The 22,623-nt window shown below is 52.1% G+C and overlaps 1 protein-coding gene across 2 annotated transcripts in view; it reads left to right on the forward strand.

The window, feature by feature from the left end:
- The window catches only part of RUNX1 (RUNX family transcription factor 1), a 122,553-nt gene that overhangs the window by 31,363 nt on the left and 68,567 nt on the right, over positions 1 to 22,623 (forward strand). The window lies entirely within an intron of this gene.

Genomic DNA, 22,623 nt, shown 5'->3' on the forward strand with positions numbered 1-22,623 from the left:
GCAAAACTGGTAAATATAGAACATTGGTACAAAAAAAAAAACAAACCAAAATCTCCTGTGCGGAAAGCTTTGCAAAGAGGAGCGGAGTTGTTTAGTCTGCAGGAATGATGTCTTCCCAGTGACTTAATGACTATCTTTGAGCAAGCACGAGAGTGACACTCTTGCCTAGAGCCACGCCCTTGCCCAGGCTCAGGGGCTGGGTTACCTACTGCGTAGACCTCAGGAGCTGGCGAGAGCCCCTGTCCACATCTGCACCCCTCCACAGCTTATCCGGTCCCTGGCAGAACATTAATACTCTTTCTTCTGGGAGACAGGGTATTGAATACTAGGGCTTCTGACCATCCCTGCAAGTCGAGCCGGGGAGAATTCAGGCGCCGCAGGTTGTGACATAAAACGGTTAAGGCTTTCAAGTCTGGAGTCACACAAGTGGCGATCTGGTCCTGGCGCCAAAGCCTTCAACAAGTCACAGAGGTTCTCAGCTTCCTCATCTGCAAACAGGGGAGTGAGGTCGAACCAGAGAGTGATCTGTGGGCCCGCTTCAGAGAGTGAACCAGGGGGCGGCAGAACCCCTCGCGTCTCTGATGCTCCTTCTGACCCGGTGCCCATGAGAGTGGTTCTCCTGGTGGTTCTGGGCGGGGGGGGGGGGCATCTAAGGCCACCTTCTGGGGCTGCAGTCACAGCACCTTATAGCAGCCTTTCCTGAGGCCCAGCCACAAGCCTCCTCGCCTCATGCTCACCTTCTAGAACCATCTGCAGGTGCCAGCTCAGCATACCCCCAGCCCATGAGGTGGGCAGAGCCCAGGAGGGAACCGGCTGCACCCACCAGGCTCACCTCCCACCAGACCATGCTGCCCTGATCCTTGATGGCCCTCTGCGGTGCTTGAGGGCGCCCTCAATCAGCCTCCTTCCCACCCAGACAGCCTCTAGCCCGCGGGGACTCTCCAGGGCTACCCAGCCAGACCTGGCAGGTGGTGGACCCCTCATGGTGCCTGTACGACCTGGTGTGTGTGTGTGTGTGTGTGTGTGTGTGTGTGTGTGTGTGTGTGTGTGTGTGTGAGAGAGAGAGAGAGAGAGAGAGAGAGAGAGAGAGAGAGAGAGAGAGAGAGAGAGAGAGAGAGAACTAGGCTACGGGCACAGGCATACCTCTCTGTAGCAAACCCCAGGAGTCACCATGGGTTCGCTGGTTTCTAGAATAGCTGCCAAGCAGAACATCTCCCCCTCCCTGCCGAGCAGGTGCCTTGGTCCTCTGCTAGGGGACCCAAGAGAGGGGACAAGAAAAGCAAACCTAAGCCTTTGCCTGGGACTCAATGCCAGCTCATGATGACCCCTGTGTGCTGAAGTAAAATGATGGGTCCTCGGGTCATAATTGGCCAGCTCTGGGGAAATGGATCAGGAGGCCTTTCCTCTGAGGGGACCTATGTGGACTTAAACCTCCACCCTTTGGGTTAGCAGCCTAGTATTAGCTCTTCGTACCACCCAGGGACCAACTAGAGCAGCGGTTTTCCACCTGTGGGTCGCGAGCCCTTTGGTTGGGTGGGGGGGGGGTGTCTAACGACCCTTTCACAGGGGTCGCCTGATTCATAACAGTGATGAAGTAGCAATGAAAATCATTTTATGGCTGGTGGTGGTCACCACAACATGAGGAACTGTACTCAAGGGTTGCAGCATGAGGAAGGCTGAGAACCACTGATCTAGAAGAAGCTGGCTGAAGTTACCGAAGGGCCACGGCCCCTTACTGCTATCCAATTGATTCCGAGCCACAGGACCTCTGCCTGACAGAATCGATGGCTCCCTGGGGCTGCTGGGGCTGCAAAGCATGATGGGAGTATATTGCCTCCCCTTCCTTTCATGGAGTGGCTGAGTGCTCCAACCGTTGACCTTTCAGCCAGCAGGGAGCACTGAACTCACAGTGCCATCACCAGGGCTCCCGGCAGGTGTGAGGACGCTGACCTTTGAGGCTAAGTGCGCATTGAGAAAGGCTCAGACCGGAGACTCTAGAACCCCCGTCTTTAAAAATAGACACTACTGCCAGCTCTTAAATGTTCACCTGCGGACTGGCCTGGAGGGAAAACCTTAGGCAGGTAGCCCCTTACTCTACCTTCTACTTCGGTTTTTCTCTCAGTCATTAAAAAAAAAAAAAAAGACAGTTTCTGCCTCCACCCCCACCCCTCACCCCCTGCACTTCCTGCCACCTTCGGAGAACTGACAAGGTGGTTGATCTTCAGAAACAAGAGAGCACTCACTGCACAGGCTCTAAGAATTGGCAGTGGGGGTGGGGAGCGCCTGGGTGCTGCTGGAACTGCCCACCTGGCCCTACCGTTCACTCTGGTTTGTAACTGAAGGAAGCAGTCATTGCCATGAAGGATCCTATGAGCCAACAGAAAGGATTGGTCCCAGAGAGGCACCCATTTTTACAAAGTCATTCAGGGAAAAACAACTGGGTGGTCATCGGTATAAATTCAGTATAAAGTGATTTTCTAGCCCCAGGTGGATAGGCTTGTACTTTATATGGGGCGTCTAGCCAAAATGAAAATGCATACATGCTCCTCTCTGTGTGTATGTATGTGTGTGTGTGTGTGTGTGTGTGTGTGTGTGTGTGTGTAATTGGTCAAAGTTGACTCTTCTCTTTACCCGTGATGCAGTGGAGGCCCATCGCTGCTAGTTTTCTCATGCTGTCTTCTTATTTGAACATCTTGCCGTCAGTTGTCACTGAGTAGATTCTGGCTCATGGCAACTCAGTGTGTGCACAGTAGAACTGTCCTCCGTAGGGTGTGCAAGACTGTGGCGACCACCAGGCCTATCTGCTGAGGCTTTTGGTTAGTAGTCAAGGGCTTAGCCGTTTGTGCCACTCAGGAAATATGCTCCCCGCTCCCTCCATTTGAACACCCTGTTGGAGGTGGAACCATCTGCCCTTTGGTGGCATTCTGCTCACAGCCCCTGTGAGCAGCCTGTGAGACCTCTCTTCCATGTGATGGTGCTGTGGTTCCCAGGATGTGGCCCCGGCCTCACAATGGATACAGTTTTGAAACGTTCTCTTGTGTCATGAGATTAAAGACGGAGAGCTAGAAGGGCCCAGTCCCAGCCTTCAGCCCCAGTCGCCCAAGAACTGAAATGACTTGCTGGCGTTTTAAAGAACCGATTGGTGATAGAGCCAGAAACAGAGCACAGAGCTCTGGGTCCCCCCCCCCAAACAGAGTGCAGAGCTCTGGGTCCCCCCCCAAACAGAGCGCAGAGCTCTGGGTCCCCCCCCAAACAGAGCACAGAGCTCTGGGTCCCCCCCCAAACAGAGCGCAGAGCTCTGGGTCCCCCCCCCCACCCTTGTCCTGTGGTGCTCCGCTTCACTGTCACTCCGACAACCTGAGGGTCTGTGGCCACCCTGCGGGTCTGTGGCCACCCTGCACGGAGCATGTCTTTGTGGAGGGATTTATGCACAAGACAGCCATTCGTGGGAAGAAAGAGGGGGACTTCCTTCTCCCATAAAGAGGTACAGTCTCCGAAACCCACAGGGGCAGTTCTACCTATGCCCACAGGGTCACTGTGAGTCCCAGTCCATTCAGTGGCAATAGGTTTGGTTTGCTGGTGTTCACAGCGGTGAAAGGTCAGCAGTCAAACCCATCAGATGTGCGGTCTGCTGCCTTCAAGACTTCCACCTTGGAAACCCGGCAGGAAGGTCTGCTCTGTACTGCAGAGTCACTGCGTGTTGGCACCGGCTCAGGTCTACAGATTAACGGAGGAAGCAAATTACCAGTTCTCTCTCCCTGGCACTGCTGGGAAGGTTCAACCAGGCTTTGGCTGGTAGTCGGGCACAAGCTGTTGTGCCTCTTAGGGACCCTGAAAGACCACCATTGGGAGGTGGCTTTTGCTGGGGTGGGCTCCCAGGAGCCGCACTGAGGGTGGGGTGCGGGAGGATGGACAGTGTTCAGCTGGTGAGAAGAGCACTGAGCAGCTTGCCCAGGATTGAAGCATCCATTTTCCCATGTGGCAGGGGAGGAAACGGGAGGGGAGCTCGCAAGGGAAGAGTCTTTGAGAGCTGTTTTTATTTCCTGTTTCATTTCTGTTCTCTATGTATAGTCATCATTAGCGTGACTGTGCGACTCATTGGTTCGGGGATTCAGAAAGTGTGTAGAACAACTTCCTTTACCTTCCGATTCCATCTTCCCATGAGCTTTTCGAAGCCCTCTTGCGGAGTCTTGTTGAGATGTTACCTGGAACACCTACTGGAGTGGAACTGCGTGCCTCTGAGTTAGGTCAACGTCCCAGGAATGGTCTTCGCAGATATTTAAAGAAATGCTGTGTGGCTCTGTGAATTAATTCGGTTTCCTGGCGGATGATGGTGTTTTGCGGATGATGGTGTTTTGAAGTTGAGGAAAGCAAAGGGTCAGATACCAAACTGACCTGTTGGGGGTCCTCCGTGCTGGGGGGTTGGTTAGGGCAGTCCTTCTGATGTCACCAGTCCCCACCTGTCTGGTCAGATATCTCCCATCTGAGAACCCTAATTAAAAATTCAGAAGGCTAATCAAACAAACACTGAATATTTCTAGGGCAATATCCGTCCTTCAGAGTGATCGTTGGGCTTGACCTCTGGGATCACAATGGTGAAAAACAAGGCTCATCTTTTAGGGATCATAGCACAAGCTCTGTTCCAGAGCTGGTGGTGCCGTGGTTACGTGTTGGGCTGCTAACAGCAAGGTCACCAATTTGAGACCACCAGCTGCCTCGTGAGAGAAAGATGAGGCTTTCAACTCCTGTTTAAAAAAAAAGAGTTATAGTCTTGGAAACTCACTCGTACAGCTCTGCCCTGTCGTACAGGCTCAGTGAATTTGTCTGTTTTAATGTTCTAGAGCAACATGCTCACTGACCACATCTCTTTCCATCAGAAAGGTTACGGTCAAGGCAGTTTCTTGGTGGCTTAGGAGTTCAAATCCAAGGAAGTCCATTGGAGAGCCCAACTTGAATCATTCTGTACCTTAAAAAACAAACAAAAAAACTTTGTTGAGATTCTTCTGCCAAAATGCAATCTTCTCTTATGATAGTAATGAAGATGATAAGCCTGTACTCTATATTAAAGAAACGGGGTCACATGTCTGGTGAGTTTGTGTTTCCAGGGACATAGCAGCCTGCATGGAAGGTCCCTTAGAAGACTGAAAATGGACCTAACAACAGTTGCAGCAAGCTGGTCCAGAAAAGTGGGGGTGGGGTGGAGAGGGGGATGTGAATTGAGAAGTACAGCCCTGAACCCCCACTGCCCTCTAACTAACACTTTCAAGTCCAAATCAAACCCACTGCCATCGAGTGCACGCCGACTCACAACGACCCCCCAAGACACAGGAGAACTGCCGGGTGGGTTTCTGCAGTCATCAGTCTTTGGGGAGCAGCCAGCTTCATCTTTCTGCCGAGGGGTTCGAACTGCTGACCTTGTGGGTAGCAGCCCAAGAAGTAACCCCCGACTCCACCAGGGCTCCCTTAGCTGACACTTCAATCGTGGTCATTCTCTGCCCAGCCTGGTCCCAGGGCTTCACGTGTATGGATGTATTTCGTCTTTGCCACGGCAGCTAAGGAGGGCGAGCAAAGGGAAGTTGAGGGCCTCGCGTTAAATGAAGGCAGGGTTGAAGCCTAAGCCGCCCAGAGAGGAACGAAAGACTCCAGGGTCAGCCTTTCAGCTGCTGGTTGGCTTCTTCCTTGCCCTGGGGGTTTCGCATTTTCCTAAGGACAGTTTGTCAATACAGTGCTGGTTCAGCCTACGTTTTCTTAAGGAAAACAGAGCTGCAGAGTCTTGGCAGTTGTTGCTTTCTTATCGACAGGAGGGAAGGAATCAGCAGATTTTCTCCAGGGCAGGGTCACAGTGAGGTCAGCCCCCCGGAAGTTCTCCCACACACTGGCTGGCCTCCGTGGGGACCCAATCAGGGAAGGAGACCTCCGAAACACCTCCCTCCAGTGTCAGCAGGCAGTGTGGTGCAGTGACCACCATACAGCATGAGTCAGCTCTCCCTGGGGCAAAGGGCTTCCTGGGGAAGCCACCAAAGCCAACCCACTGGCGTGGAGTCGGTTCCAACTTCTAACCACCCTCTATTACAGCAGTTCTCAACCTGTGGGTCTCGACCCCTTTGGGGCTCGAACGACCCTTTCACAGGGGTCGCCCAATTCATCACAGTAGCAAAATGACAGTGATGAAGTAGCAGTGAAAATAATGTTATGGTTGGGGGGTCACCACAACACGAGGAACTGTATGAAAGGGTCACAGCATTAGGAAGATGGAGAATCACTGTTCTACTGGGTTTCCAAGACGATACACCTTCACAGGGGCCGACAGCCTTCCCGTTTTCTGAGGGGCAGTTGGTGGGCTGGACCAAATGGCTAGCAGCCCAGCCCCTAGCCCACAGCAACTGTGCGGAGGCCAGCATCGGTGTTGGTCTCAGCTGCAGGCTGGCCCGCAGGATGCCAGGCATTTTGAGGATCTGTGTCTTCAGGGCTGTACTTATCCATCCAAGATCACCCTCTTGACTGATTTGGACCTTAGTGCTTTCTAGATGAAATCCTGATCTAGAGCGAAAGAGCACTTCGGCCCCCACCTCCACCCCCAGAGGTCCAGTAGGAGAGAGGGCTAGGGTAGAGAAAGAGATCCACGCCAGGGACAACTCCTCCCCTCACCCCCAAATGGAAAACAGTCAAACAGCATCCATGCTCTCCAGTCTCCTCCAAGTCCTGGGACCCATGGGTGCAGAGTGGGAGCTGTCACCTTCCAGAAGTAGATTGGCAGATTTTCTTCTAAGGCACCTCAGGGTGTCTTCAAACCACCACCATGCCTACCCATTTGTGCCCCCGCTCCCAATGGAAAGGAAATGGCATGCCACGTGTATCCTCTCTCTCCAGCTGAAAAGGCATTTCTGGGTCAAGGTAGGCATGCTCGAGGTGGCTCTCCCCTGGGGGCTGTACAAGGGGGCTTCATGTGGGAAAATGGAATGAAACAATCAGGGGGTTTTCCCACACTCTTTTCAAAGCCCCCCTCATGCTTTCCACTCTACTAAGCCACTCATCTGAGGATTTGGCAAAAGCATGTTTCAATGCATTAATCATAATTGTGTCTAAAACCGTTATAATGAAGTTTAGAATCTGTTTCTGCTTATTCTTCTCCTTTAACTGCTTGATGGGAACTTCATCCCCACAGGATAGAATCCGGTATTTCAGCCCTGTCAAGGGCTGCGCAGTTTTTACCACAATCCAGTATAGAACATTTCCCCCGCGCTCAGTGTTATTAATGTATTTTTTTTCAATTTTGACAAAAACATGCACACTCGGACATTCACCAATCCAACCACTTCTGTAGATATAATCCAGGGCCATGGACTGTGCTGTTTGTGGTGGACCTCCAGTAGTGCTGTCCTCTCCAGATTCTTCCACTGCCATTAAGATGCCCCCGGAGCCAACACTCAGCCTCCTTCACCCACGGGGACCATAGGTCAAGTTCGGTTGCCTTTCTTTTCTTTTCAAAGTAGTTTTCTTAATATACTATTCATATACCATACATCCATAATTGAGGCACTTCTACAAAGAGTTTTTACATACATCATCACAATCAGCTCTCATGCTCCCTCCCACATCCACCGATTGCTCTCCCTCCCCACCACCCTTCCCGATGGACCATTGCATCTGTTTATTCTTTTCAGTAGAACCAACCTAAACCAAGGAGAGAGAACCTTATATGAATGAAGATGTCTCTGGCCCTTAAGTTCTCAATGGATTTCTTGTAGATTAAGTTCCTTCCAAGGGCCTTTAAAAGCATTGAAAACTGCTTTTCCAAAACCTTCCATTGGCTAGGTTAATACAATGGGAAGTACCGGGGTGCTTCCAAAAGCTTGTAGAAAACCCCCATTATTTTCCATTCCATTTCCCCACACACTCTTGGAAGCCCCCTTGTGTAGCGCCCAGGAGAAGCCACTCAAGCATGTTTGCCTTGGCCCGGAAACACCTGTCGAAAGGGGAGAAGGGACTAGACGTACATATGGAGCGGGCCTCCTCTCTAAAGAGCAGCATCAATGCTCAACTAATACAGGTGGCATAGTGGGTACAACTTAGGCTGTGAACTGCACGGCCTGTGATTTGGAACCACCAGCCACTCCTTGGGAGAAAGATGGGGCTTTCTACTCCCATCCAGTGTTACAGTCTCGGAAACCCGTAGGGGCAATTCTGCCCCGTCTCGCAGCATCCCTGTGAGTCAGAATCAAATGGACAGCAGTAGGTTTTGAGTCTGAGTGGTGCCAGTGGCTGAGCACTGCACGACTAAGTGAAGTGTTGGCAGCTGGCACCCACCCAGTGGCATCCGGAAGAAAGACCTGGCCACTTGCTTCTGTGAAGATTACAGCCCACAGCTAACACCTGTGGGGCAGCACATGGCCACTAATCAGAGTCAACATGAAGGCAGCAGTGTCTAAAAATATTATCATTTAGCCTAAGTGTGAAAGGGCCCTTGGGGTGAATGAGAATGTACAAGCCCCTGGAAGGAATGCACTTTTGTCCTCAGAAGCAATGATTGTCCACAGGAAACAGCTTGTATGACCCAGGAGGACCTGTGACCTCTTGGTAACCATTCTCTTCTGCCGCAGCCACAAAGATTTTTAGCTGGCCTTGACGTTGCTGCAGAAAGCAAGAGAAGTTCCTTCTTCCAGGACCATTGAGAAGTCAGCATACTGATCTGGATTCCCTCTCCGTCTAACAGGCAGGGGCAGGGAGGAGACCTGACATGACACAGAGACCATGAGCTAGAGTACCCCTTTCTCCCTGGCCCATGGCAAAACCAGGTCACTGTTTTCGATGCCAAGAGGCCAAGGTCTAAATGCATCTCAGGCCGTGTTAGAATGTATCCCTCCCTGTCTGTACTTAGGCTTCGGTTTCCTAATCTGAAAATACGTAAAAAGGTTCCCAGATTCTGAATCCGGGCCCCTCGGCTTTCTCCCTGGCGCCACTGGGTCAGTGGGTGTGAACTTGGGCAATTATCTTAAGCCCTTTAGTCCTCACTTTCCTCTTCAGGAGGACCAGGCACTGGGACCAGATAATCTCTAAATTAGCCCCCACTCAAAAGGGGTAACAAAATAGGTTCCCCACAAAGAAGGCCCCTGAGAAGCCCTGCGCTCAGTCCCGCCACTGGAAGACCCTGTCCTGTCTTCTGTTGAGCATGCCCACAGGCACCAGATCACACATGAATGCCACTTTTTGCAGACATCACCTGGGAACAAATAACTCATTCCCCGTGGCCCTGATTTCTCCCCATCCATGAGTAATGTCAATGTCTGTTTCATCATGATTTACTCACCGCGTAGGTGGCTCACCTGGCCAAACCTGCCTATAATCAGGACACCACCACTCCAAGGCAAGGGTGTGCAGAGTACAGCTGTCTCCCAGCACGCCTGCTTTGGGTTCATAGCTAAGCATTTGTACCAACCATTCCCAGAGCAGGAGTGGCCCGGGGAGTCCGTGGATGGCTCATAGAGCCAGGAGCTGTCAAGAAAACCTTAGCTGCTCTCTGTGTTCTGTCAGAGAAACGCGAAGCATCTAAACCAATGTGACCCAAAGTGGGGATCCTACCCACCTCTCGGGGGTGGGGATGGGGGGCGCCCTTACAGTCCAAGGAGGTGGCAAAAGCAGATGCCTATACTTTATCCTGGGTCATGGGCTGCGGTACAAAAGGACATCATGGTCGAGGGGCGATCGGTAACAGTGTTTCAACAAAAGGCTGTGGGTGGTAGGGCGCTCGGCCAAATAAGTTTGGGAACCTATGACCCAAACAAACAAAGATATGAATCCTAAATTTAAAAATTAATGGGATGGACATAATGTTGCAGGGTTTGTTTATTTTTTAGACATTTGATTAAACATTTATACATTTTGATTTTTGTCGTTTGGGTTTCATATTTAGAGCTAGTGAGGTTTCTTGAGGTACTCTGAGAACTGTTTCAAAGTTCCCAGCAAGCTAAATGGCCAGGCCTTCCCAGGTCCTCCGTTGTAAAAATCTCAAGGGGAGATCCTGTTGGAGCATTGCCTGGAGAAGGCACCTCGGTTGCCACCTGTGGGCCGGTCTCATATAGATGTATGGGTGCTACATCTGTGCGCGATCAGCTGGTAGCCACCTAGATGAGGGGGCTTCGAAAAGCTGTGGGAAAATGGAATTAGAAGACAATGGAGTCTTGCCATGAACTTTTTGATGTCCCCTGGAATGTATATATCTGTAGGTAAAAGCTAAGGTTTTAATAAAAACAAAGAAAAGTCCGTAGGTACTCAAAGCAAAATTCCCTCGTTTGTCCTTTAAAATTAAAAAAAAAAAAAACCGGAACACAATCAAATGAACCTGCTAACTCCCTGAGTTCATGGGAATACATTAGCATGGAATGGCCTTGACTTACATAGACTCAGGTGCCATTAAAGGGGGTTGGTCAAAAGCCCAGCCTGTGAGCCAGATCTCTTGGCGTGTCTCCACGCAGTGAGACAGACGCTGAGCGTTTTGAGATGGTGTTTCTTAAGTCCATGGTGGATTTGGTTGCTGCTCTGTCTTCTGGCTGAGTGAGATTTATAAAGGAAACATCTGAAAGAAGTTCAGTGCTCAAGATAACACCTTGTCCTTTATGGGTTTCTTCCCTTGCGAGACCTTCTTAGAAGTGGTTTTCTGAATTCCGCTTGGTGGGTTGTGACGCGCCACGGAGACTCACCCGTGGCGGTGTCCCAGTGTGCGTGGCTGGCCTCGCTAACTGGGCAGGGCTGCAGCGAGGTGAGTGCTGCTTGCCCAAGGCGGATGGTTAACGAGGGCTCTGGGGGTGGATCAACCAGACAAATATTCTGCGCTCAGCCACTGAGTAGCTAGCTGCAAGTCACAGTTTCCTGTTCCTTGGTGTAAGCTGCCATCATGTGCCCCATCCCCACGGCCCATTGCAGATCAGATCATTGTGATCCACTGGGTTCCCTTGGCTGATTTCTGAGAGTAGATTGCCAGGCCTTTGCTTCTTAGCCTAATGTCCGCAAGCCCCACCCTCTCCCTGGACTAGCCAGGTGAAACCCTCCACTGATGGATGGCAGTGTGCAAGGGTGGGGGCGGGGAGGTGGGGGTGGCACAGGAGGTGCATTGGGTGGGACTTGAACCCAGGTCTCCGGCATGAGAGGCGAGAAGTCACATGGGTACTGATTATGCAGAGCCCTTGTGACCCTGAGAGATAGGCATTGGGCTGTTACCCGTGAGGTTGTGCTCTGTGGGGGAAAGAGGAGGCTGCCTGCATCCATAATGGTTGACAGTCTCAGAAGCCCTGTTCTGCTCTATCCTGGAGGGTGGGGTTCTGTGAGGCCCAAGCACCTGGATGGCAGTGGGTGTGGTTTGGGGTCAATTGCAGAGGATGTGAGGGTTAAGTGAGGTGGCCTGAGGGGCAGGCAGCACAGGCTGGAGAACAGGTTGTCTGCATTCGCTCCCCGTCATATTGTTGTATTAGCCCTCTGAGTGCAGCTTACAGATCCCCAGTAGCGAAGTGGGCAAAGCCCCACAAGGTCAGCTGGGGGAACCCACTGGCCACTCTGGAGGAAAATAGACGTGACCGTGTATGCCAAGAGATTACGGCTTTGGGAGCCTCATGGCGCTGTCCTCCTCTGTCCTACTGGGTCTCTCAGAGCTGACTGTCCTGTCCTGTCTGTGAGTGATTCACAGGAGGACTGTGTCCGGAAGGGCTGCTCACATGTAGCTCTTTTTAGTCAGGGGCCTGCCTGAACCACGGTCAGGGCATTCCCCTACCAGAGCTCTGACCAGATAAAGCAACTGGAATACTGCCAAATTGGTGGTGCTTGCTGCTATTGTTTTTTAAGTCTGGGCAGGCCGGACCCTCAGGATATAGGACAAAAAGGTTTTGTTTTTTGTTCTTCCTTCTGGCCCGGTGAGTTTTCGAGACTGTAACTCTTTACAGGAGGGAGCAGCGGTGGTTTTGAACTCCTGGTCCTGTGGTTAGCAGTTCCATGCATAATTCACTGTTCCAGAGCACCCAATCAACAAGGTTTGGTCAAAATATAGTTCTGCTTCTCAACAGAAGGTATGCGACCTTCTAGAAGGCTCTGACCTTGAAGCTTCCACTGGGCCATAGAATAATAGAAGCTTTGTCTACTGTGTAGAATTATTCTGAACTAATGTAAAGCACATATCAGAAACAGTTTTTGAAACAACGTAACCATTGAAAAGCTTTGTAGTAATTGGTCCTGATGATTTCTCTTTTTCTGATTATTTCTTAATAATACGTGGATCAGTTGTAAGTGCAAGTTTTTTTTTTTTGTAAGTGCAAGTTGTTTTTGTAGGTCTATGCTGATACCAAACTCTGAAGGATCTTGGTGGCAGTAATTATGGTTTGCTTGAGGCTAGATTTCATCTCCCGTCTTTTCAGGATTGAGGAAAGAAAGAATGGCACATATAAACCAGCCCTGCCACGGATTCATACTCCCCGAGAGCTCACTGCTTCTCCATCGGACAGACGCCAGCCTCTGCCCAGGGTTCATTTTGAAAAACAAAAAAACTCTCTTGCCCTCAGAATATTTTGGCAGGAAATACTTGCCATCTCAAAAAACTTACATTTCGCTGCCTAGTACCATATAAAGGAGCTCTGGGGATGTAGTAGTTACACACTGGGATGCTCACTAAAAGATCAGCAGTTTGAAACCACCAGCCACTCCGAGGGAGAAAGAAGAGGCATTCTACTCCTATAAAGAGTTACAGTCTCAGAAACCCACAAGGGACGATTTACCCTGTACTATAGGGTGTCTGTGAATCAGAATTGACTTGATGGAAGAGTGAGTGTGAGTGGAGTGAGCATGAGTGAGTGAGAGTGGCTGACTGAGTGTGGCTGAGTGTGAGAGTGAGTGAGTGAGTGTGGGTAGTGTGAGTGTGGGTAAGTATGAGTGTAAGTAAGTGGGTGAGTGTGGGTAGTGTGAGTGTGGGTGAGTGTGAGTGTGTGGGTGAGTGAGTGTGAGTACGTGGGTGAGTGAGTGTGGGTGAGTGAGTGTGGGTGAGTGTGAGAGTGAGTGTGGGTGAGTGAGTGTGGGTGAGTGAGTGTGGGTGAGTGAGTGTGGGTAGTGTGAGTGAGTGTGGGTGAGTGTGAGTATGAGTAAGTGGGTGAGTGTGGGTGAGTGAGTGAGAGAGTGAGTGAGTGGAGTGAGTGGAGTGAGTGAGTGAGTGGAGTGAGTGAGTGAGTGAGTGGAGTGAGTGAGTGGAGTGAGTGAGTAAGTGGAGTAAGTGGAATGAGTGAGTGAGTGGAGAGTGAGTGAGTGGGTGTGAGTGAGTGTGAGTGAGTGGAGAGTGAGTGAGTGGGTGGAGTGAGTGAGTGAGTGGGTGTGAGTGAGTGTGAGTGAGTGGAGAGTGAGTGGGTGTGAGTGTGAGTGAGTGGAGAGTGAGTGAGTGAGTGGAGTGAGTGTGTGGAGTGAGTGAGTGGGTGAGTGGAGTGAGTGAGTGGAGTGAGTGGAGTGAGTGAGTGAGTGGGTGTGAGTGAGTGGAGAGTGAGTGAGTGGGTGTGAGTGAGTATGAGTGAGTGAGTGAGTGGGTGAGTGCGTGAGTGCGTGGAGTGAGTGAGTGGGTGAGTGAGTGAGTGTGTGGAGTGAGTGAGTGGGTGAGTGGAGTGAGTGGGTGAGTGAGTGAGTGGGTGAGTGAGAGTGAGTGATTGGAGGGTGAGTGAGTATGAGTGAGTAGAGAGTAAGCGAGTGAGTGTGAGTGAGTGAGTGGAGTGAGTGATTACTATATAAAGCCATCAAGTGGGCTCTGACCCCCACGGCAACATCAAGTAATGCGGAAGGGAACTGTGCCCCACGGGTTTCCCGTGGCTGTGTTCTTTCTAACATAAGTGGATCACCAGGCCTTTCTTGTGAGGCACTCTGAGCACACATGGAACTTGGAGCAGCCCCGGGCTTCCCTGGGGCAGTGCCGCCCAGGCACTGCTAGGACTGTGTACCCACAAACAAAAGGAGCAATCTTGACAGAGAGCTACGAGACCTGTGCTTCAGTTTCCTACATATTATCCTTTTTCTGAAAGCAAATACATTTTCCCCTCATCCAAATTCATATGTTCCGTCTTCTTCCAACAAGACGCTCCTGTCATCAGAAAGCCCTGGGAGCGCTGTGGCCCATGTAAGAGCAGAGTGCAACTTGCCGACTCCTTATTCTGCCCCCCCTCCCCCTCCCCCTCCCCCTCCCCCTCCCCGTGGCTTTTTATATACGCTGCTCGCCTGAGATTCTGGATTCGATTTCAGGGAGGTGAAATGCTACACCCTTTAGACCTAGTGCCAGTGTCCCGGGAGTCAAAAGCTGCAGCTGCTTCGAGTGGTGGCCTTTCAAAGCCCGGAGGCCCGCCCGTTGTCCTGTTCATTTGCTGACACACTGCCCGCAGCAGGTTCGGATGGAACGCGTTCTATTCCTTGGGTGATTAAGCCAGTCTCAAAATAAATAGGTAGCCAGCTCAGCCGGGTGCAGGGAGCAAGAAATGGAAAGCACTAAAATGCGAGTCTCCAGGGCTGGGCTGGTCTCTGGGAGCTGCTCTGCTGAACTGTAAAGGAATCTTGTGCCCTGGGCAAGGGATCGGCTGTCCTCCTGGGAAGATTGCTGGCCCGCCAGGAGACGGAGGTTCTGGCCATGGCTTTCTCTGGAAGGCTTAGCAGCTCACAGCCCCTCTTTGAGCCTCAGTTTCCTCATCTCCACGTCAAGAAAGAGAGGGATTTCATGATATCCCAGTGGCAAAAACAGTTGGCACTTGGCTGCTACCCAACAAGCTGACAATTCAAATCCACGCAGCAGTGTGGCATAAGAAAGGGCTGGTGAACTGCTTCTTTAAGGGCCTGGCCGTTGATACCTCTAGGGCGGGCGCAGCTCTGCTCCAAAGCACATGAGGTTACCTCGAGTCAGGATGGGCCTAAGAGCACCGGGTTTAGCTTTTTGATCTCAAGGTTTTTACCCTAGCCCAAGGAGTGCTGGTGGCACAGCAGTTAAAGCACCAGGCTGCTATAGAAAGATCAGTGATTCGAACCCACCAGCCATTCCGTGGGAGCTGTTGCAATCTGTTTCCGTAACGATTTGCACCCTACGAGGCAGTTCAACTGGGTCAATATGGATTGAATCGACTCCACAGCAAGGATTCTTTGTTTTCGTTTTAGTTTCAGCCTATCTAAAAAGTATGACAAAGTCTGCAAGGTGCAATTGTACTTTCAGACAGTCACATTCTACCTTCGAGTGGGAGACCATGGGGCACCTGCTGTGGCCAGCCTGGAAACTGGGGAGAAGGGTGCATCTGAATTCAGGAGACAGACCAGTACAGGCCACAGGAAGTAGAAGCTGGGGAAGGGGCTGCTGGTCTACGTACACCCCATCTACCAGCTGCTGTGGAGCTGGTTGCAGCTCATGGAAACCCCCATCTGTGTCTGTGTAGGACTTTGCTGCCTGGGATTTTTAATGGCTGGTTGTTCAGAGCCCAGCTGGCATAGTGGTTAAGTAGTGGGCTGCTATTCACAAGGTCAGCAGTTTGAAACCACCATTCGCTCCTACAGAGAAAGATGAGGCTATCTACTCCCATAGAGAGTTACCTCAGAAACCCATGGGGGCAGTTCTAACCATATAGGTTGCTATGAATTGGCGTTGACTCCAGGCCAGTGAGTTTGGGTTTATTGAGTTGTTCAGAAGTAAAACCCCAACACTTTCTTCTGAGGCAACTCAGGGTGAACTCGAACCACCCACCTTTAGGTTAAGAGCAGCGCATAGGAACCATTGTAGCACCTGAGCAGGCCAACCATACTACCTAGACTTCCCATTCATGGCAACCCTGCAGGACAGAGGAGAGCTGTCCCTTTGGTTAGGGGGGCTGAACATCTCTATGGGACTAGAAGGCTCCATCTTTCTCTTGCTGTGCAGGCTGGTGGTTTCAGACTACGGCCCTGACCTTTTGGTTTGCAGTGCAGTGATGGCTAACCAAAAGGTTACACCAATCGACTCGCTGGCAGTGAGTTTGCTTTGGTTTGGGGAGACGTCTCATGACTTCGGCAACTTTTTTATTTTTTAAAGGAAGGCAGGTCGACATCCTTTAAACCACAAAGTGGCCTATTGTCCAAGCTACAGTCTGGCAACATGGCCCCCCGGGGTGAGAGTCAGTTCCTCCACTCGCCGACGTCTTGCTTCTATCGTGCTGCCTACAGAAATAGCGCCAGCGGGTGGCTACACCAAGCACAATGTTGTGTCCTCATAGTGTAGGAGGCCAGACGTCTGGATTCAGGGTGCTCGGCTTGGGAAAAAGCCTTTCTCTGCAAGGCTCTGATCTCAGCTGCAGCGTCCTGGTTCCTTGGCGATCTCCTTATGTCTTAGCTTCTCTCTTCCCCCAGCTCTGGCTCTCTCCTCGGCTTATCTTAATCACCTCTGTATTTCTGAGAGATAATGACTCCAGGTGCACCCTGTGTAAATCCCGTCTCGTCAGGTTTACGGGTATGTTGCTTACCTTCCGTGATCCAAAAATCTCACTGCCATCGAGACGATGCCGACTCACAGCAACCCTATGGGACAGGGCAGAACTACCACTGTGGGTTTCTGAGACTGTCACTCTTTGAAGTGGGACATCAAGTGATTTATGCGAAGTTGACTCTCCTGTGTCTGGTGGACACGGTAGCCCTAGAGGCTGCTGCTGTATGGCCTGCGGGCTGAACAGTCTCTGCTTGGGGACACTTGATAAAGACGGGGCAGGTCCCGCCCACTGTCACTGCCTTCTCTGCTAAGCCAGCTGAGAGGAAGGTTAGCTCACCCCTCACCTGTGAGAACCTGCCTGGGGAGAGGAAGATGCAGGCCGAGGGGACCTGGGGCAGGTGTGCATACCTTTCCATCAACTGGCTACAGGAACACACCAGGCAAAACACAGGGACTAGACCTGCCAAGGACCTGTCGTCTTAGGAGCCCAGAGGGACTGTGGTAGAGAGGTTAGGCCTGGGCCTTCATCCTCAGGACTAGGTAGCTTCGAGGCCAAGCAGAAAAGGGGCTCCGACCTCAAGACAAGCCTCTGGCACTCATGCTCCTGGGAACCCAAGCCCACAGACACATATGCGGTCAGACGGTGCCCATGCAGACGTGCGGTGAGGTATGTTACCTGCATAACCACAGGCCTAGAGGTTAGGGTTTGCAGCGCCTATTTTGGGGGTGAAACAATCCAAGTACCACACACCACCAACTTTAAAAAGAGCCTTGAGTCCTATCATACTTAATTGTTGGAGCAGTTTCTGAGAGAGGCTGCCTCCATCCTGCACCTCCTCACAAGTATTATGGGCTGTTCTTCATTACCTGCCCTACCTATCTGCAGAATCTAGCCGCAAACAGCTTTGGTTGACCACACCACTTCCCTATTGAAAGTTAATACTGTTTGACTCATTCTGTGGTACTAACTGGCAGCCAAAGAAAACAAGCCAGAGAATAACTGGCTTGTATGGAGTTTGGAAAGCTTTCGGACGCCCGGCTTTCAAAAGCCTATACAGTAGCTTTACTATATCTCACTGCTGCAGCTGCAAAAAAAAAAAAAGGAAGCAGAAGTGGTTAAAAAAAAAAGTTGGGGGTGGGGAAGAGACAGGGCAGGGGTGGGGCGGGGCCCCTGGGGCTGGGAAAAGACTCCTGTGGCGGCAGCAGCAGCAGCCGCAATTTATGAGGTCTCGCTTGTCGAGCTGAGGCCTTGCTTCTGCACACCAGAGTATTCATACAGAGGAGGGACTGTTTGCAGAGTTAAAAGGAGAGAAAAGTTCACAACAGTCGCTGGAGAAGCAGCCCTCCTATTGGGTTCACAGGCGCGAGCGCGAGCATGGGGCCGGCCGAAGCTGGTCCCACCAAACCAGCCTTCCCAGGGCTGCGTTCCAAGGTGAATCGGGGGAGAGGGCGGGAGCTGGGACATTCAGACCTGGAGGAGGTATGAACTAGAGATGGCCAGCCAGGGCTTGCCGCGGAAGCAGTGGCGCCTGGGACAGTGCTCTCTTCCTTCAGCCCGGCCCTAATTCCGATGCGGTCACCTGGGCGGACAGGAAGCACTTGTGTCTAGGAATAAACAGAACATCCCCTCCCCAAGCCACCTGGTACAAGCCAGTCATGGCCAGTGTCCTCCTCTCCCCACCAGGCTGTGGCTCTTGGGGCATCACAGGCCAAATAGCCACTCGCTCATCCAGGTAGCTGGCAGAGAGGAGGGCTGGGCAACCCCCCCTCCCTTCCGGTGGCGGGTTCAAGCCCCTGGTGATAACCCTGGATGGGTGTTAGCCTGGTGCCTGCCTAATGTCAGCTGGTGCAATGTGACCCGGAAGGCTTTTTCTCTAGATGCAAGGAAGGAGGTAAAAATAACAACTCCTTGTCACTGGAAGACTGAGGAGTGCCCACGGCTCTTGTGCCCGCCCCGCTGCTAGCTGAAAGATGGCAAGCGTCTGTCCCCCCCAAGTCCTGGCACCCACCTTGACAGAAGCCATCTGCCATTGAGATGCCTGTGGAGGGAGCCTGGGTGCTTTGTGCCACCCCGATTCGAGACTCTCTCTCGCCCCGAAGAAGCCTCTTTTTGCTTTCCTTTAAGCAGAAAAGCCTGCAGAGCACACATCTCTAGCACTCGAACCGGACGTGGCTCAGGGGTGACTGGTCTTACTTGGCACTGGCTACCTTCCCAGTGAGGGTTCCGACACTGCATGGCTGAAACGGGCCCCACTGCCACCATACCCTGCTCCGCCATGCAGGAGAGGACTTTGGTGGGCCCTCCTCAGAGTCCTGGTGGCTGCCAGTCATTTCATGTGAGAGGGCTCAGACTCGGGCCTCTCCTGCGGCTGCTGGGAATGGGCCCTGGGCTGGCCGCGGGCCTTTTAGAAGAGGCCGGGAATTCCCTTAGCCCTTCGTAGGCAGGCAGAGGACTGGATACCATCTGACGACTGCTGCCGAGTGAGCATCCCAGCATAATACTACCCCAGGGAGAGGGGCTTTCTAAACCCATCCATCCATCTCTCCTTCCGTCCCCCATGCATTGGCGCATTACCCAACCTTACAAGGGCCCCGCGTTTACTTTGCACCTGCCCACACAGACTTGGCATCTCTGCTCATGACCTGTCCTGGCCGCTGGGACCAAAGCCCGAGGATTTCCTCGGTGTGGGCAGAGGCCCGTGCAGACCACAGGAGACCTTGGACCCTTCTGTTTAGCCACTGGGCTGCTCACAGAAAAAAACAAAAAGGTCAGTGGGAACCCATTCAGAGGTGCTTCCCAAGAAAGACCTGGCCAGCCTCCCCAATCTCAGCCATGGAAAACAGTAGGGAGCGCAATTCTCTTCTGACCCGTGTTGGCTTAAGCTCCACTGTGCTTCCTGGTGGAGAAGCAGGATGCCCACGGCTACAGGACGAAGCAGCAATGTCCGTGGGCCATGAGAGCCAGGTTCTTGCCTCCGCGAGGCCTCCCCTGGCCTCCCTCGGCCAAGTGCTGCGGTCCCCACGCTCAAAGCCAGCTCTACAGCTGCAGTTCACCAGACAGCATTTCCTTTCACCTCTCAACTCCCCGCCATCCAAACTGCTCCCCACAAGCCCCTCCCAGGACCCAGCTTCTGCCCAAGGGCAAGCTCCACCGTCCAGTCCAGTCCAGTCCAATGCCCTCTGAGGGAAACCGCACCCTGGAGTTTAACCTTGGTGGAATCAGGCTGTCTCCTCTTTCTCTGGAGGAGACAACCACCCACCTTTCTGTTTGCCGCCAGGGCTTGCTTTGCCTGGCCCCAGGTAACCAATAGTACACTGTGGGTCTCTACGCCGTGCCTAGTCTAGCTCGTCCACAGACATGAGGTCGCCCGTGTCTGGATAGAGCTCCCTTCCCACAGGGCCCTGTTGTCGAGGTTCATCTCCGACTCAGCCTGCATGAGGGCATCATTTCATGGACTCCATCTAATGACGATCTGGGCAGGTCATCTGGAGCCGGTGCCTCCACCACACCGTGGGATGGCCTGTGGTCACGGTCAGTTTATGGGCTTTTCAACCCCCTGTCTCAGCAGGGTGCCCTCGCCGCCCCCACAGAGGGCTCCCTCTGGTCAAGGGTGAAAGACACGCCACCGGGTGTCTCCCTGTCTCGGAGCTGGGCTACAATTATCTCCTTAGTCACCAGACAGGAGGGTGAGGTAACCATCGCCACCCATGGCTGCAGACTTCAACTGCTCTGCTGCAAAGGAGGCTAGGTCTCAGAGCTCAAAACCCCACTGCCAGGGCTGCAGGGACGGAGGGAACACAGCTGGGGGCTTGGTTTGATTTGGGGCTGAGGAGACTTAGGAGGATGGTGCTGGAAAACAGGGCAGGGCAGACCGGGGCTCCTTACGGAGCTTGCTGTGGTCCCAGGAGCCCTAGTGGCTCAGTGGTTGCACCTTGGGCTGCTAACTGCAAGGTCAGTAGTTCTAAGCCACTAGCCAGCTCCTCAGGAGCGAGATGAGGTTTTCTACTTCTGTTAAGAGTTGCCGTCTCCGAAACTCAGGGGCCCAGTCCTACCCTGTCCTACAGGGTCACTACGTGTGAGAATCGACCCGGTGGCAGTGAGTTTGTGGTTTTTGTTGTTGTGTTGGTTCACTGTGCCTTGCAGGGCCCCCTCAATGCAGTGCTTAAAGCTCTGAGTTGATGACTGAAAAACCCGGAGCCAGCTGAAAACTTCAGTTCACACTTCTTTGCCTCACGTGAATTCTAATTTGTCTTCAGAAAGCTGGCAGTCCATGGGGTGGCGCCGTTTCAGGAAGGGTCTGACACCTTCCTGCAGTCCCTCAGGCACCGAGTCAGCCTTGAGTGAGCGCCTACGATGTGCCAAAGGCTCTCACGGGCACTGGGGAGATCGCCATATGCGCAGGAGACAAAGTCCCTGCTGTGGTGGATGAGGGGGCCTTCGGTCTGGGATGGTATCAGTGTCGCCGCTGCTTGTTCTGTGGAGTTCACAGCTAACTCATGCCAACCTTACGCTGCTGCTCAGTCCTGAGTCATGGCAGGACTGTTAGCACATTATCCCATCAATGCCGGCTGCGTCAACCCCTCCCATGGAGGTGCTTCCCTCCTCTTCTCTCGCCGTCCACTCTACCAACTGGGATGTCTTTTTCTAGTTCTTGGTCCTCCAAAGGTCATGAGTGGGAGCCTCGCCATCTTTGCAGACCAGGACCATTTTCATTGTGTTTCTTCTAAGACCGGTTTGTCCATTCTTCTGGCCGGTGTGATGCTCTACCATCACCACAACTTGAACGCATTGGTTTTTCTCCCAGCCCCCCTTGTCATGTCCCAGCTTCCATTCGACTATAAGGCAAAGACTGTGGCGTGGGTCAGGCACACTTTCGTCTGCAAAGTGACGGACCGGGCTTCTCAAAGATTAAAAGTGGTCTTTTGCAGCAGATTTGCCCAATATCCCCAAACTACGCCTGTTGCCAGGGAGTTGATGTTTCTGCCTCTTAGTGACCCTCCAGGGCAGAGTCCAGCTTCCCCAGAAGGTTGCCAAGGACGTAATCTCTAAGGAGGCAGACTACACTTTTCCAATGTGAAGACTGCCAAAGGCAAAGGGCGAGGGTGTGGCCACGTGGGAGAGAGATGGCAGCCATGTGAAGACTTGGCAGAGGGATTGGGTCCATAGGGATCTAGGGAAGAATTTTCCAGGCAGAGGAAACAGGGATGCAAAAGCCCTGGGGCTGGCCTATAAGAACTATATAACCCAAAAGATATAGTGTCTGGCGTCTTAAAGGCTTGAAGATAAACAAGAAGCCATCTACCTGAGAAGCAACAAAGCCCACATGGAAGAAGTACACCAGCCTGTGTGATCACAAAGTGTCGATAGGATCAGGTATCAGGCATCAAAAAACAAAATATCATATCATTGTGAATGAAGGGGAGTGTGGAGTGGGGACCCAAAGCCCATCTGGAGGCAACTGGACATCCCCTTACAGAAGGGTCATGGGGAGGAGACAAGCTTGTCAGGGTTCAGTGTAGCAACGATGAAACATACAACTTTCCTCTAGTTCCTAAATGCTCCCCCCCCGCCCCACTATCATGATCCCAATTCTACCTTACAAATCTGGCTAGACCAGAGGATGTACACTGGTACAGATAGGAACTGGAAACACAGGGAATCCAGGACAAATGATCCCTTCAGGACCAGTGGTGAGAGTGGCGATATCGGGAGGGTGGTGTAGAAAGGGGGAACTGATCATAAGGATTTCATATAACCTCCTCCCTGGGACGGACAACAGAAAAGTGGGTGAAGGGAGACATCGGACAGTGTAAGACATGACAAAATAATAATAATTTATAAATCTTCAAGGTTTCATGAGTGAGGGGGGAGTAGGGAGGGGGGGGATGAGGAGCTGATACCAAGGTCTCAAGTAGAAAGCAAATGTTTTGAGAATGATGATGGCCATAAATGTACAAATGGATATATGGATTGTGATGAGTTGTATGAGCCCCTAATAAAATGATTAAAAAACAACAACAACTGTCTAGCCAGCTAGCCAATGTAGCTGGGGCTGGTGGGCCATCCAGCTGCCTGTCTTCTCATTTCAAGGAGGGATTGCTCAGCTTAGAAAGCAGTCTTAGTGAAGTGGCATCCAGAGCCCAGACCGTGTGCTGTCTGCCTCTGGGCAGGACCAGGGCTTAGG

This window comes from Tenrec ecaudatus, chromosome 2 (genome assembly GCF_050624435.1).
Source record: "Tenrec ecaudatus isolate mTenEca1 chromosome 2, mTenEca1.hap1, whole genome shotgun sequence".
NCBI classification, from domain to species: Eukaryota; Metazoa; Chordata; class Mammalia; order Afrosoricida; family Tenrecidae; genus Tenrec; species Tenrec ecaudatus.